At 45.4% G+C, this 14,337-nt stretch overlaps 1 non-coding gene and 2 pseudogenes across 1 annotated transcript; 1 reads left to right on the top strand and 2 right to left on the bottom strand.

The window, feature by feature from the left end:
* LOC102419243 overlaps positions 1-303 on the bottom strand; it is a 4,218-nt pseudogene extending 3,915 nt beyond the window's left edge.
* Positions 304-4,581: 4,278 nt separating this feature from the next.
* LOC111828442 lies at positions 4,582-4,768 on the bottom strand. Its single transcript, XR_002832312.1, has one exon. It is a non-coding gene; the product is annotated as a U2 spliceosomal RNA (small nuclear RNA).
* A 1,045-nt stretch (positions 4,769-5,813) lies between these two features.
* Positions 5,814-14,337, top strand: LOC102419028 (annotated as a pseudogene).

Below are 14,337 nucleotides of genomic sequence, written 5' to 3'. Positions count from 1 at the left end.
ACTGCACTTCCGGTAAGATGGCCGCCCCCATGGTGCTCCGGGCAATGCCCAGGGCAACCCCAATCCTTTCCAGTCATGGGGGGGTGGGGGAGGGGCGGACGGAGGGGCTAAATAAAACACAACCAGCTCCGCGTTGGCTTTCGATAGGCTCCAGCCTCTGAAAACTTACTCAGCACAGTGTTGCTCACCAACGGGGAGGCTATGACGTGCCCAAAAGGTGATTTCAAAATTCTCCTGAAAGGCGAACGCCGTCCATGTTGACCGCTTGCGACGGGATCCGAGGGGAGATGGGCGTGACCACGGTACGTCACAGAGCCACGCCTACGGCTCGTGACCACGCCCACGGCTCGTGGCCACGCCCACGGCTGCAGCCGGAACCTCCGGCAGCGTCCCTAGCGACAGTCGGAGGGAGGACTCGGGTGCCCCAGCGCCCAATAGAAATCGTTGCGGAAGTGAGTTGAGCCTTTGGCCGCTGCCGCGGAGTCTTTTGAAGCGCAGCATCAGGTGGGTCTGCCCCGGGTGCGGACGGGAGTGGGGGGCGGTGGGGGGGCCTGTGAGGCGAGAGAAGGGCTCTTTGGGGACTTTGAGTTCGGTCACTAGGGAATGTTGGCTTTAGGGGTCCTCCCCTTGGCGGCCAAGGTCATCAAGTGTATGAAGGCATTAATGATGGACCATGCGAATGGCGGGGTTGGTTGTCGGCCTGGGTGATGCTGTGGTGCTCAGGGATTAAGAACTGGAGGGAGCCCCGGCCGGTGTGGCTCAGTGGATAGAGCGTCGGCCTGCGGACTGAAGGGTCCCGGGTTCGATTCCGGTCAAGGTACTTACCTTGGTTACAGGCTCCTCTCCTGCGGGGACCCTGGTCAGGGGCGCATGCAGGAGGCAACCAATCAATGTGTTTCTCTCACATCAGTATTTCCCTCTGTCTTTCCCTATCTCTTCCACTCTCTACAGTGGTTCTCAACCTTCCTAATGCCGCGACCCTTTAATACAGTTCCTCATGTGGTGGTGACCCCCAACCATAAAATTATTTTCGTTGCTACTTCATCACTGTAACTTTGCTACTGTTATGAATCGTCATGTAAATATCTGCTATGCAGGATGTCTTTTCATTGTTACAAATTGAATGTAATTAAAGCATAGTGATTAATCACAAAAAACAATATGTAATTATATATGTGTTTCCCGATGGTCTTAGGCGACCCCTGTGAAAGGGTCGTTCGACCCCCAAAGGGGTCACGACCCACAGGTTGAGAACCGCTGTTCTAAAAGCTCAATGGGCCCTGGCTGGTTTGGCTCAGCGGACAGAGCGTCAGCCTGCAGACTCGGGGGGGGGGGGGGGGGGAGGGTGTCCGGGTTCGTTTCCAGTCAAGGGCATATGCTGGTGGGCTCGATCCCCAGTAGGGGGCATGCAGTACAGCCGATCAGTGACTCTCATCATTGATGTTTCTATCTCTCTCTCCTTACTTCCTCTCTGAAATCAATAAAAATATTTATTTTTATTTTTTTAAAAAAATATATTTTATTGGGTTTTTACAGAGAGGAAGGGGAGGGATAGAGAGTTAGAACCATCGATGAGAGAGAAACATCGATCAGCTGCCTCCTGCACACTCCCCACTGGGGATGTGCCCGCAACCAAGGTACATGCCCTTGACCGGAATCGAACCTGGGACCCGTCAGTCCGCAGGCCGGCGCTCTATCCACTAAGCTAAACCGGTTAGGGCTACTCTTGATTTTTAAATTGTTCTGTTTCCAAAATAGAAAGAAACTAGAAAAAGACATTCTACGTTATTATCAATGGCCCATTAACTAGTTATAGGGACTCCTAAATTAATAACATTCATTTCAAAATGCACTCACAAAACACAAAGGCTTCAAAGACCACAACTTACAACCAGAACATTTTTATCCCTTGAAAAATACATAAATTAATATCTGTTTCCACTGTTGTTTGGGACCTTATCTCATCAGGGGCCTAACCATGAATGGATATCTGGGTCTGTCTCTGACACCCCCATCCACCTGCTTCCCTAACTCAAGCTGCCTCTTCCCTTCAGATGGGGAGACAGGGAGGGGCTGAGAGAGCAGGGTGCCCTTCCCCTCCCCCCTCCTCACTGAGGGTTTAAGGATCCAGGCAAATCGGAGGCAGAAAGTTTCTGGTTTCAAACCCAATCTGCCCGCCTTTTGAGTTCCCTGTAACTTCACTGTAAGAATGTGTTCCCGGCTTGTAAAGATCCTGGGAAAGACCCCTCCCTGGGACACTTGCAGCTGAAGGGCAGACCAGCCATAGCTCTAAGCACAGCCTCTGGGATCTGGGAAACTTCTGTGTGAATTCCAGGTTCCTCCTCCCCTCTTTATGCTTTTGCCACAGCTGCCATTTACTCGCTAGCACCCTAATAAAGGAACAGCCCCTCTATCTGGGGTGCATTGTGACATCAGAGGGCACCTGGCCCTTTCCTCCCTTTAAAGAAGTAAAATAAACGCCCTCCCTCTGCTCCTGTCTCTTCTCTCCCTTGTGAATCCTTTCGCAGCCGCGTCACCAGCCAAAACCCTGACAATGACGTGGGAAACTCCCCCAGGAAGGGCTGTCCCTGTGGGAGGAGGTGCGGGGACCCGGGGCTGCCCCCTCGCTCCTGCCCCGCCCTCCCTCCCTCTGTCCCTGCACAGGCCTGGCCGCCGGGCTCGGCCCCCGCCCCCATCGCGGAGGCCGCTTCAGCTCAGGCTCTGGGCCCCGCCCACCCCCGCAGGGAGGCGCATGCGCAGTTCCTTGCAGACCCCGAAAAGGGGTTTGGGGGGGAAAGGGGGGGTCCCCCCTGAGGGGGGGGGTTTTTTTTTAAAAGGTGAAGGCTTCGCCCCTTTTCCGAGGAAAAGGCTGAAGGGCCTGCCGGCGCTGAAGTCCTTGTTGGGGTCCCCGCCCCGGAGCCTCTCTCAGCGGGTGAGTCCGCGTCCCGGGAGGCTGCGCGGTGCGGGCGCCACGTTCCTTTGGGAGGAAACGGAGGCCCCGGCCCGCGGTCTCTCCCGCCTGGTGGCTGTGGCCACCGCCTGCCGCGCGATTTTCCCGCTGAAAACGTTCCCGGGGCCGCCGGTCCTCCCCGCGGGGCTGAGAGTCTGGGTCAGGGGGTTCCCGCCTTTTTTGCGCCCCTCCCCCCGCCCGGCGCTTTCCGCTCAAAGAGCCCGGATGGCTCCCGGCCTGGGGGTCTGCATCCCCCTCCTAGGCCCACCCCAATTTAATAAGGGTCTGCTGCCCGGGGAGCACAGTGTCCATGGGGGGCTCAGGGAGAGGACGCGGTGTACCCTGAAGAGGTGACCTGTCCGCAGGGAGGGGCTTTGTGGGCGCGGTGACTGCGGGGCGCGGGGGCCCAGGCTGGGGGGTCAGGAGAGGGAGAGAGAGACAGACACGTGGGCGGGAGGAAGGGCAGCGAGGGGTCCACAGAGAGGGGCCCATAGGGGGTGTGGGGGGGACTGGACGGCGACGGTAGGAGTGAGGGGGTCACTCGGGAAAGTGGCCTGAGGAGGAAGGAAGTGGAGACACAGGGAGGAGGGGGAGCCCAGAGAGAGGAAGGGGGGCTGAGAGGGAGCCGGTCCTGGGGGGCAGAAGTGGGGGCCGCACAGGAGGAGGCACTTGACAGAGACACGGGTTCAGAGGAGAAGAGTTGGGGAGCGAGTGCAGGGACAGAAACGGGGGGCTCAGGGATGAGGGAGCAGAGGGAGCAGCACTGAGTCAGCAGCTGTGGGAGCGGGACAGACGGGAACAGGCAGCAGAGGGGCCGCGGGCGTGGGGAGGGGAAGACGCAGACGTGTGTGGAGATGGAGCCTCAGAGACCAGGAGAAAGAGCCCCTGAAGGGAAGGAGGTTTCAGGAGTTTCATGGTCCAGGTGTAGGACAGACAGAGAGAAATGGGGAGAAAGAACAGGAGAGGGGGGGACACAGGAAAGGACCACAGTGGAGGGAAAGGGAGCAGGAGACAGAGACAGATCCACAGACAGAAATACATGTAGTGGGAGGAGGGGAACCCTGATCTGGGTGAGGGGTGAGCAGATGGGGTGTGGATGACTAAGTTGTGATATATTGGCTTGTGTGTTGATATGGTTAATTTAATAACTGAATTATTGAAACAGATTTGACTGAAGATTATAAATCTCCAGTTTACAAGGTTTGCCAAATGTATACTTATTTGCTTCCATTTGCAAACCTTATTCACACAGAGAGAGAGACTGGTATGTTCCTGAGGGGCCCCTTGTCATTTGCTGGGATGTCAAGAAAGAGGTGACTTGGGACAAGAAATGACTGATCTGCCCCCACAGGATGGTTTATCAAGGAGTATTTGGAGGATCAATCTTTTCTTCTCTCCCATGGATTTGCATTTTCCATCTCTGACATTTCATTCATATAAATAGTCGTTAACTTCTGAAATAAGCATTGGTGACATCTCACAAGCAGCTCTTATCATTCTTTTCTTAATGTAAGGTAGTCTCCACCTTTTCACATCTTTAAACCTAAATATCATTACATTAAAAAAATAATCACCCTAATTGTTTCTGTGGGGTTTTTTGTTTCTTTGTTTTTCTTCTTGTATCATTCCAGAGGTACTGCAATACCAACTTGATGTGTGGAGTGGACAATGCGTGGAGTGGATGGAGCAAGCTCCTGTTCCATTTTCCTGCTACAAAAATACATTTAATATAATGTCCTTTGATAGAGGACGTATCACATATTAAACTGATAAGAACAGATACTGTGCTTGATCTTAGCCAAAAGGCTGAGTAGTGATGTTTTTAGTTTTAAATATATTGTGTGTAGTTCACATTCTAACCCAGGGGTGGGCAAACTTTTTGACTCGAGGGCCACAATGGGTTCTTAAACTGGACGGGAGGGCCGGAACAAAAGCATGGATGGAGTGTTTGTGTGAACTAATATAAATTCAAAGTAAACATCATTACATAAAAGGGTACGGTCTTTTTTTTTTTTTTTTTAGTTTTATTCATTTCAAACAGGCCGGATCTGGCCCGCGGGCCGTAGTTTGCCCACGGCTGTTCTAACCCCTGTATCGTTTCTGCTGTTTATCATGTCTCGAAACATTCATTGGCACGTAGTAATATGAGGCGATCTCAGCGGGCACTGGTAAGGATGCCCATGATCTTACCAGTCAGAGCCAAGTTCTTTGAGCAGCTGCTTCCTTCCCTTTATGTGATTTGTTGATTTAGTGACTGAGCCACAAAGGAGCTGCTCCCCTCAAGTCGCTCTTTTCCATTCTCAGAAAATGTTGAAGGACGGACTGGATTGACCTGAAACTTGGTTCCCACAGAGCCCATCTGTTCATGGTGAATTCACTTGATCAGCATATTTGAATATCTAACCTTTCCCAAAGATTTTAGCATGAAGATCTATTCTCTAATTTCCTGGGGAAAGAGGAAGGAAATCTACCTAGGAAACCTGCACTGGTAAAACTTCTTGCTTCCAGCCATCTGTGGGAACCATGTCAGTGATACTAGATAGTCAAGGGTAATTAGAGTGTGAAGGACTCATCTGTAATACACCAGACAGCCAAGGACACTCTGAGCATGGGAATCTTAATCAGGTTGATCAAGGACTATACAGAGATACAAGGCCACTGCAATCTACACTGTGCCCTTCTATAACCCAAAGGATTGATGTCACTGTTGGCAGGAAGCCTCTTTTGTCTAATTATTAAAGTATATTAGTGAGGCTAGAGACCTCAGATGAAGCTGAGAGCTGGTACGGCTATGACGTGAGGCTAAGAGCTTGTGGAGAGCTCAGATATAGCTACCTTGTGAAGCCTGCGTGCTAAAGAGCCTGGGGAGATGCAGGGAGCTCAGGTGCCTCTACTATCTGAGGCTGTGAGTACAGAGGCAGCATGCGGCTGCTCAGATGATAGATGTAGGCACAGAGGATACTGCTGCTGCTTAAGGCTGTAGGTACAGAGGCTACTGCTACTTTGTGGGAAAGATGTATTTGTTTATCAGCCGGTGTGCGGCTGCCTGTATAGGATTATTGTGAAGAGCTGTTTTGTCTGATGGCTCATTGTTAGCAGTGCCTATAGGGCCACTAGCTTCTAGAATAAGGACTCTCTTATATACCCACAACTTCTCATGGCATCTCCTTCTACTGTTTCGTGTACAAGAAGGTACAGCCCCTGGCATAGAAGCAAGGACCCCACAGTTGGGGTAGTTAAGCTGAGGGTAAAGGAGGAACGTAGACTAAATTACCAACAGTTGGTACAGTGAGCAGGGTTCAAGGAGGAACTTCTCACAATTAGCAGTATGAGCAGGATTGAGGAGTAAGCTCTCCCGAAGAAATGGATCCTACTCTGACACATGGTGTAGTCGAGCAGAATTCGGAATAATATATGGACTCAGAGCAGCTGTGCTGTGACACATCACACTACCCAGAGGTCTCAGGCGTGCTGGGCCTGATGTCTGTTACCCAGCGCTACTGAAATCAGCTCTAAGGGAGCCTCACAGGCCTCAGGAGTGAACTGGTTAAAGATGGCATAGCATGGGCCTCAGTGCAGGTTTTTTTTGGGTGGAGGTAAGGGGTGCTCTGTTGCTTTTGGTGTTTCAGGAAATCAGCACGTGCTCTCATTGCTGTAGGAGTTTGTGGAAGTCTTTGGAAGGACAGACACATGAAGACAAATCAAAACACCTCACATGTAGGAGCTCATTGTTCCTAAGACTCTCCTGTGACAAATACAGGAGGGGGTGGCGTTTTCCTCATTTCCAGGTTCTTCTGACTGTGGGTGTGAGGTGAGCTGATTAACAGGCTGTGCAGATGCCTTTGAAGGCACGTTGTGTGACTCCTCAACATATTGTCACCTGAGAAAACATCCCAGGACCAGGATCAGTAGCCGGGACCAGATGGCTGCTTCTCAGGTAAAAGATGTGTCCTGGGTCAGAGGCTATATTTGCTTTTCCACTGATATCTTTGGATTTATTTCTCTACTGTTGATGTTTTGCCTTGCTAGGTTCTTTTCCTTTCCTTATTTCTTTCCTATTTTCTGGTGATAGTCAGTGTCAGCAGTTTCTATATTTCCCTCTCTCATTCTGGAAGTATATTTTTATTGATTGCAAAAAGGAAGAGAGAGAGAGAGAGAGAGAGAGAGAGAGAGAGAGAGAGAGAGAGAGAGATAGTAACATGAGTGATGAAAGAGAATCATTGACTGGCTGCTTCCTGCATGTGTCCTGACCAGTGACCTCTTGGTTAATGGGTCAATGCTCAACCACTGAGGCACACCCGCTGGACCAGGCAGATGATCTTGTTCTAAGATTACCCATAGTAAGTTTTCAAATAGGATTGTGGCTTTTGTATATCCTATTCCATGAGAACTATAAATTCCATGAACAAATCCCTTGAGATCAAAGTTATATATGAATTTTCCAGTGTTTTTATTTTCTGTGTATTCAGACATATGGCACGTGATCCGGTAACATTGGTATCACAAGTAAAAAGTGAGCTTATTACACAAGTGGAAACAGAGGCCCCATCTCAGAACATGAATCAGCATGTGTATTTTCCGAAAAGTGCAGTCGTTTTCTGAATTACACTTGAAGAAGTGCTTATATTTAGGACATATCTTGACATTTCCCGCTGAGAAATATACACCACTGAACCTTAATAATGCAAACACAGCACTCAGAAATCCATACGCCTGTGTCCACATCCTAATTTTAAAGTTTATTTTCCTGAAATGCGAAATCCGTACCATGGATTGTTGGACATGTGTCACCCTCATGTGTCAGTGTTCGAAAACATAGCGAATTTTCTTGGGGCAAAGTGATCTTATTGGGTGATTCAAGATACTCCCCTAGCACTGTTTTCATGTTGGGTGACATGAACTCTGCCGGCGGTCTCTTGGTAAGTATGTCTTCTCTTTTCATTCAGGGACAGCTGACCTTCACGGATGTGGCCATAGATTTCTCTCAGGAGGAGTGGGAATGCCTGGACCTAGCTCAGCGGAAATTATACATGGATGTGATGTTGGAGAACTATGGCAACCTGGCCTCCGTGGGTGAGGATGACTTCTCTCCTGAATTCCTATGCAGGGGTTTTATTCCATTTATTATCAGGGTTTTGTTCCTTTTATTATTTAACTAGAGGCCCTGTGCATGAATGCATGCACCAGTGGGGTCCCTCGGCCTTGCCCCGCGTGATCTGACTGAAACTGGCTCACCGATATCCCACGAGAGGTCCCGGATGGCAAGAGGGCACAGGCCCGTCAAGGGACCCCACCAGTGAACGATCACAGTGGGGTAAGACAAGACAGGTTGGCCAGCTGGGAAGGTACCACGGGAGTGCTCCAGGGTGTGTCTACCCATCTCGCTCAATCCGGTTCCGCTGGACCCCAGTAGCAATGTACCCTACTGGTTGGAGTGTCTGCCCTCTGGTGGTCAGTGCATGTCATAGCGAGCAGTTGAGCTCCCTTAGCACATCATTAGCATAGTACGCTTTGATTGGTTGAATGGCCAACCGGTCAACCAGACACTTATCCTATACGATAAAAGCCTAAAATGCTAAGTGTCCAGCCTAGAAAGCAGAAGCCCCCTAAAGATATCCTATCCTATACAATAAAAGCCTAAAATGCTACCTTTAGGGGGCTTCTGCTTTCTAGGGGAGATTCTTACTCTCTGTGTTGTGTATCTGATCTCAAAACTTCCATCTTGCAGACATACCTCATTATGTATTAAACCACTACTTCCTCATTTGCCTTAAAAGGAAGGCTTGCTTGTAACTACCTTTTTTTTTTTTAAATAATGTGGACTATGTTAGATTACTCACCTGAGGGACATCCTGTAGTATCTCTCTCTTTGTAACTTGTGTGCTTCAGTGACAAAGTGTCATCAGTGTTTCTCTTTGTGGCATCAGGTGATAATACCTCTTTTTATTTTTTAGAAGGATAGTATTGCATTACACGTATACAGTAAATTTTATTCATTCATTCAACTATCTATGGGCATTTGAGTTGGTTCCATCTAATGCAGGCTCTTCTGAATAACATTGTAATGGACGCAGGTGTGTAAATGTCTCTTGAAGATCCTCTGTGAATATTTTTCAATATATACCTAGAAGTAGGATGGCGGCCAGCAGTATTTTATACTTTACAGCATACAAATGATGCACCTTCTACATGAAGTAAACTATTAGTTATTTCATTTCACTTTTTGCTGCTATTCATGTAATTCCACACTTAATTTGTTATCTTGTACTAATTTCTATTACGGTACAAGAACACCGTTAACTTTGAGGGTTGGCTTTAAATACCATGTTTTGAGAAATTCATTGGATTCATATATATTTTTAGAAATCAGTAGTCTGTGATTTGCAACACACAATTCTGTGACCTATTAACAGAGATCATTTTATTATTTTCTATTTTTGTTGTGATCATAGGAGCTACTTAAAATATTTTAAGGCTATAACAATATACTTTAAACTCAGTATGTCAGTTGCATACCAAACTGTGCTACTTGCCATCTCTAACCCTGTACCCACTGAAGTTATTTTTTTTTTTTTTTTTTTTTAAATATATTTTATTGATTTTTTACAGAGAGGAAGGGAGAGAGATAGAGAGTTAGAAACATCGACCAGCTGCCTCCTGCACATCTCCTACTGGGGATGTGCCCGCAACCCAGGTACATGCCCTTGACCGGAATCGAACCTGGGACCTTTCAGTCCGCAGGCCGATGCTCTATCCACTGAGCCAAACCGGTTTCGGCCCACTGAAGTTATTGATATCACATTATCTTTTACGTTGTGTGTCTTCTAGCAGAGCTTTAAGATTTTATTCCTTTTATTTATTCTTTTTAAAAATATATTTTTTGAGAAGTTATTTTTTCATATGCTTTTAGGATTGTATTTTGGGATTCATGATATTTTCAATTTCTCCAATTGTCATGACCTTCAACTGTTAATTTTTTATATAAGGTGTTTAATTCAAGTATTATGTTTTTCAATTTCCCATTTTCCTGTGGTGTTTGTAAAATATTTTCTTTCTCGTAGTATTTTTATTTTGATTATATAATATGGTGATATATAGTTCTCTTTTTTTCTACTTTTTAGTTTTAAGATATTTATTTTTCATTTTTCTTCAGGTAATTAATATATTTCCATTAATATATTGCCCGTTTGATTACATATATTTTTTCTGATGGGACACTTTTTTTGTTTCTTTGCATGACTCGATGTCTTTTGTTAAGATTCAGGACTTGTAAACAAGCAGGCTTTTGAATATGCTTTTTATAGGAGGAAACAACTAATAACCATCTGTAGCATAAATTCTATTTTCGGTCAACACTGTTTTCAGGATCTGTAGTCTTGGTTCAGTTGTCTGTTTAATTTCCCAGTTTAAATGTTGTATGTTTCTTTCTCAGACCCATGGTATCTTTTCTTTTTTTAAAAATATATTTTATTGATTTTTTACAGAGAGGAAGGGAGAAGGGTAGAGCGTTAGAAACATCGATGGGAGAGAAACATCGATCAGCTGCCTCCTGCACATCTCCTATTGGGGATGTGCCTGCAACCAAGGTACATGCCTTTGACCGGAATCGAACCTGGGACCCTTCAGTCCACAGGCCGACGCTCTATCCACTGAGCCAAACCGATTAGGGCCCCATGGTATCTTTTCAAGCTTCATATACATCTTCAGTGCTGCAGTCTTTGTTGTGCTCAAACAATTTCTCATTGTTTCTTTGTAGCAACCACTACAGGGCACTCATTGTGTACCGCTATTCTGTTCGCACTCTGTCATGCACAACAGACACTTGTTGTTCAAGATGCTTCAAAACAGGGAGATCACTGAGCACCCACTTCCCTCTTCTCTCTCTCCACTGAAGAAACTGGGAGGTGGAAGTTGTGTGTGTTCCCCCCGGTCCCGCCTGATTCAGGGTTCAGGATCTGGAAGGGGGCTGCATGCAAATGAAAGAGATGAGACAAGAGATAATTGGGAAAATGGGGGGCCAGGTGAGAGCTTTTTTCAAGAGGATGGACTCCACTTGTGCTCAGGCCTTTTCATCCTTTTATTCAGTTTGAGATACACCTGTAGCCCTTAGGCAGACAAGTTCTAGTAACAGACAGACTATCTCATCAGTAAGGATTTACATGACTATCTGGTGGGGAAGTTGCTTCAGCTACTGGACTAAACAGTGGATACATAGCCCTGACCTTTGCTAGGGTTTCAAGCGTCACCAGCATTCCGGGCTCCTTGTCCACACCTCTCTGCTAGATAAGACAATAGGTGACTGCCCACAGAAGTGTTTTGATAATATTGCCATTGTGTGCCAGGTGGTTTGAGCAGGTATCATTGGCAAATGTAAGCAACTCTTTGTTCCTCTTTGATGGGACTTTTCCTCATTGTACCTGTCTTGAGCTTTCTTGGAATTCTGCACTTGCATTCGGAGTACTCAAAACTGTCATTTGGTCAGTACTCGCCGGTAATTTCAAAGTGCACTCATTTGATTGTCAAAACTAAAAATTTGTTTTCTTTCAGCTATGTCATCTGAAGATGCCCAGGCCTTTTTCCTAAAGCCCAGAATTCAAGATTTATTCTCTGAAATTATACCGGTAAGATATAAAAGGTGTGGTTTTGATAATGTACACTTAATGAAAGCCTTGGAATTTGAGCACGAATGTGATGAGAAGAGAGGATGTTAATATAAACCGAAGTAACCTGGAACGGTTATTCATAATACAATTCTTGTGAACTAAAGAGGTCAAGTGTGCTATGCATTTGGGAAACCTCCCACTTTAAAGTCAGTTACATTGGCAGATCATTGTGTTTCTGCACATGATGATTGAAAACTTTTTACTGTTATGTATTCTTAGAAAGGGAATCTTTGGTGTGAATAATGATTAGAATTGTTTAAAATGTAGGGTGGGATTAATCTTTCAGTCATTAATTTCTAAAATTTAGATATTTATAATGTTTCTATAAAATTAAAATCTCAATTTGGCAATTTATGATTTTTAAAAAATATATTTTTATTGATTTTAGAGAGGAAGGGAGAGAAAGTGAGAGAAACATCAATAATGAGAGACAGTCATTGATTGACTGCCTCCTGCATGCCCCCTCGTGGGACCTCGCTTGAAACCCAGGCATATGCCCTAATGGGGAATCAAATCATGATCTCCTGTTTCATACATCAATGCTCAACCACTGAGCGCCGCCAGCTGAGCATTTTGGCAATCTTTTAAATGAGGACTCCTTGTTCTTCCCCAAACAATTTTATTTTTATGTTTTGTCTATAATTTCAATAAATTGGGAACGTTTTTTTACACAGCTGTCATGGTTTAATGTGTATCACAAAATAGTTTTTATGCAACAAGTGTACATGTTTCTTGAACTTATAACTGTCCCTAAAGGCCTTTCTATCTCCCATTACCAGCAGAGTAAATATAATGAAGATGCAAGTTACCAATGGAACGAACATTTGAAAAACTTTAAGCAAGAGTCATATCTTAATAATCAATGGAGAATTGAGCTTGCAGAGGATCATTATAAAAGTGGAAAAGTCTTTGACCAAATGTCCACACACCATATGGGTCAGGTTTTTCCTATTGTGGAGAAGACACAAAAAGGAAGTAGATGTGTCAGATCCTTTCAGGAATCTTCAAATTATCCTGAACAAAACAATATTCATGCTGGGGAGCAGGATTACACAGGTAATTCATGTGGTAGAATCTTCAGTCACATATTCAATCTAAATAGACTGAAAGAATTCCATAGTGAAGAAAAACATTATAAATGGGAAAATTCTAGTAAAGCATCCAATTGGCCTTCAGGTTGTACTCTAAATGAAAGAATTCAAACTGGAGAGAAGCCTTACAAATGTAAAGCATGTGGCAAAGCCTTTAAATGTCATTTAACTCTTAATGTACATGAGGGAAGAATTCATACTAGGGCAAAACTTGACAAACTCAGGGAAAATGGAAAAGACTTTAGTCAGTCCTCAGGACATACTCAACATCATAGATACCATACAGAAGAAAAGTCTTATAAATGTTCAGAATGTGGCAAAGCCTTTGGCCGGTCATCAGTGCTTATTCTTCATCAGAGAATTCACACTGGAGAGAAACCTTACAAATGTGGAGAATGTGACAAAGCCTTTAGCCAACACTCAACCCTTATTCTTCATCAGAGAATTCACACTGGAGAGAAACCTTACAAATGTAGAGAATGTGGCAAAGTCTTTAGCACATCCTCCTCCCTTTGTCGTCATCAGAGTATTCATACTGGAGAGAAGCCTTATAAATGTACAGAATGTGGCAAAGCGTTCAGGCAGTCTGCAACCCTTAATCGACATTACAGTGTTCATAGTGGAGAGAAGCCGTATAAATGTAGAGAATGTGACAAAGCTTTTAGCCGACACTCAAAACTTACTCTTCATCAGAGAATTCACACTGGAGAGAAACCTTACAAATGTAGAGAATGTGGCAAAGCTTTTAGCCAACACTCAAAACTTACTCTTCATCAGAGAATTCACACTGGAGAGAAACCTTACAAATGTAGAGAATGTGGCAAAGTCTTTAGCATGTCCTCCTCCCTTAGTCATCATCGGAGTATTCATACTGGAGGGAAGCCTTATAAATGTACAGAATGTGGCAAAGCATTCAGGGAGTCTGCAACCCTTAATCGACATCACAGAGTTCATAGTGAAGATAAGCCGTATAAATGTAGAGAATGTGACAAAGCTTTTAGCCGACACGCGAACCTTAGTAATCATCAGAGAATTCACACTGGAGAGAAACCTTACAAATGTAGAGAATGTGGCAAAACCTTTAGCAACTCCTCAAACCTTACAGCACATCAGAGACTTCACACTGGAGAGAAGCCCTATAAATGTAGAGAATGTGGCAAAGCCTTTAGCCACTCCTCATCCCTTACTTATCATCAGAGGGTTCACACTGGAGAGAAACCTTATAAATGTAGAGAGTGTGGCAAAGCCTTCCGTGTTCTATCATTACTTACTTGTCATCAGAGAGTTCACACTGGAGAGAAGCCTTATAGATGTAGAGAATGTGGCAAAACATTTACCAGCTTCTCAGACTTTACAAAGCACCAGAGAGTTCACACGAGAGAAGCCTTACAAATGTAGAGAATGTGGCAAAGCCTTTAGCAAGTCCTCATCCCTTATTAAGCATCAGAGTGTTCACGCTGCAGAGAAACCTTGTACCCGGTAAATGTGGAAAATGTGGCAACTCCTTTGGCAGCTCCTCAGGCCTTGCTAAGCATCAGAGAGTTCATTCTGGAGAGAAGCCTTGTAAATGTAGAAAATATAACAGCCTTTCATCAGTGTTCCTGCCTTACTGCACAGCAGAGTTCATACCTGG

This window comes from Myotis lucifugus, unplaced genomic scaffold (genome assembly GCF_000147115.1).
Source record: "Myotis lucifugus unplaced genomic scaffold, Myoluc2.0 scaffold_365, whole genome shotgun sequence".
Lineage (NCBI taxonomy): Eukaryota > Metazoa > Chordata > Mammalia > Chiroptera > Vespertilionidae > Myotis > Myotis lucifugus.
Note: the sequence above shows the minus strand (reverse complement) of the source record. Positions and strands in the feature narration are given on the sequence as shown.